Raw genomic sequence first — 3,005 nt, 5'->3', positions numbered from 1 at the left:
TTTATACTTAAACGTCTTACCTGATTTGTGGCATCCGACGACTGCTAAGTATACATTTGTGATTGTAGAATACGAGCAGATACTGGAGTTTCAGGAAGTATTAAAGTGCAACGCTCCACTTCGGTCATAATAACCATGCTGCTATATTCTAACCAGCCGATATGTTGATGTAACCGTAACTCGACTGCATGTTGGCTTGGGTAATCAATGCATCAATCCAAACTAAATGAAATACAGTTTACCCCAACCGCCATTTGCAAGATTGACTTAATTGGACATTGTCGCACCATATCTGTTCATCAAAACTGTAATATCATTTGCGATTGGAAAATATAACAGTTTACACATTTTTATTATTTCAATACATGATATTCCGATGTATTGTTTTCATATCGAAACCTTCAATGTATAGCCCCTTTGCCACTAAAAAATAAAGTAGCATTAAGAAATGTCTACTATTACATCCATAGTGACGCCGCCGACGCACTTGGAATGATAACATGTCGGAGGATACCAAAAGTTAAGCTTTAATAACGTAATTTAAACAATTAAACGCCTTTTATTCTAATAAGCCTGGGGGTGAGTTGTTCGGAGCACATGGCTTTATCATATCAAATAAACATGCATTTGTCCTCCTTACAAATCATTGGATGAACTTCTTAAATTGCATATGTGTAGGAGTGAGTAAGTTTTCATCAGAATGAATATATTTTGTAGTAGGTTCTTATTTAAACAAAGACTCAAATAATGAAGAGATGCTTACAAATTCGTTCATCAAATAATTTTATTTTGTGTTGCAAGAAGATTACAGACATACTGATTTAAATCGTAAGTATCTTTACAAATAGCCTACGCCTAAGTACATTACTGATTTATAAAATCTAAATGCGTTTTCTTCTGCGTATTGTATTATTTTCCTCTTCTTTGTCTTACCACTAGAGTTCGTAATTTCCGATAAATATGTTAAGTTCATTCGGGGAAAGAAAGCGCAAGAAGATAAATATCTGGAGCAAAATAACCAATGAGATTATTCGGCTATGCGAAATAATGGGGTGTTTTTAATTATATATTAACTACAAATTCATTACCATTGATATCATTGATATTATTTCAAGAAAAATATACATTGCTCTGACATCATATTGATTAGAATTACTACGTACTAATAACAATTTTTTGATCCATATTTTGAATAATAATAAAAATTTCCACTGTCACATTACACAAAAAGAAAAGAAAAAGATAATGAAATAAGATAAAATAATGAAAGTACTAAACATAATGATAATAATATATCGTTCTAGCATATTGCATTGACTGATTTATAACACAAACTAGAATACAAGAATATTTCAAAAGGAAGTTCACGAGTTCCGAATAATCAGAAGTGTGACTGCTTTTTGTGGAATGTTTCAAATCTCCAGTTTTATTCCATTTGTGTAATTAAATCAACTTTGAAGAAGTAATAATTTGCCTTCCAGGTTCGGTATTATTTGTTTTATATTTCCTGTATATTACCCCTTTAGTACATCAGATCTTTCCCACTTTTCCCCCTTCTCTTGTCCCCACTTCTGTTTTCTGTTATATTGTTTTCGTTTTTTGTTTAATTTATTGTGCCTTTGTTATATCATCTCCTCATTTGATAATTTCTTTTTCATTTTCGTTTTGTGTACATCATAATGGATTTTTGCTGATATATAGATATAATTAATTGAATTAATAACTTGTATGAACTAAAGTATACTATTTGAACCAATTTTTATGTTGTGAACAATGCGTTTGCCAAGACCAAAATACATGGTTTCAAAAGAATGTAAGGCTGTATTCAGTGGCGTACTTTGTTTCTCCCCAGATACCGACACTTCAGTAGTCAACCGGGATATCAAACGAAAAAAAAATCGAAAATAATCCCAATACTTAATACGACATTGCTTGTTGAGATGCCTATTTGAAAAATGATTTAATACAAAAAAGGTATGAAAAATTACCATATCCAACGTACAGTGCGCCACAGAAAAAAATGAAACCGGAATTCCCATGTTTTTATTTTTTATTCAAAGGAAAGTTAAGTATGATATTTCACGAATCTTCGTTTCTTATGTAATCTTTGTTAAGTTATCTCATTGATCTCTGAAATGAGAGTGGATTTAGATTCACACGCGAGTTTCTGCGCAAATCACTTTGACATGCCTAATCTTTTATCGTTTGCAACCTGCAATGCGCGAACGATGTGCTCAGATGTTGGACTTTAATTAAAGATGGGATTCCACTTTCGCAATAAATATTGAATTTATAATAAACACATATTGATTAATTGTGAAATCTGTTTCTGAAAACGGGTTTCCTTTTTGGGGATGCACTGTATATACAATCAAAACAATTCATGACAAACCGTAGTTTTTTTTTCAATATAAGTATTACATTATTCTCACGTATTTAATTTGTAATGAATTACTTTCACAATAACAAAGTAGTAGTGCAAATATCAAACCACTGTGTATCCACTTGTATACATTACATATACCTACATTTATTAAGCCCCGCGTGGCTGATATATCAACATGATCAATATGTTAGCTTAGTTGCAGTAATCGTAGAAAATTTATTTTCATTATCAAATCCGGTTACCATGGTTACAATTAAATAAACTTGAATTACAGTCATCATACGCCATTCACAAGAAGTAATTCAAAGTTTTGATACATGGTATGCATGTTATACACACCTGAAGTTTGTTATCCGTAAATTTTTACAGAATTGAATAAGTATCATATTTTATAAAACACATTCAATGACAACGGGTGAGAGTGTAGTTCCAAGGGCTATTGCACTGTAAAGAATGAAGTGCCAATTTAGTACTTCATTTAAAGTGCTTGTACAGTGACTGCACTACGAGTGCTGATTTTCTAGTTTAAATTTGAACTAAAAATCAGCTCTCGTAGTGCAGTCACTATGCAAGTGCTGAATTAGCACTTCATTGTTTACAGTGTGGTTGGGTATTAGAC

The sequence above is a fragment of the Lytechinus pictus genome, unplaced genomic scaffold (genome assembly GCF_037042905.1).
Source record: "Lytechinus pictus isolate F3 Inbred unplaced genomic scaffold, Lp3.0 scaffold_20, whole genome shotgun sequence".
Taxonomy (NCBI): Eukaryota; Metazoa; Echinodermata; class Echinoidea; order Temnopleuroida; family Toxopneustidae; genus Lytechinus; species Lytechinus pictus.
Note: the sequence above shows the minus strand (reverse complement) of the source record.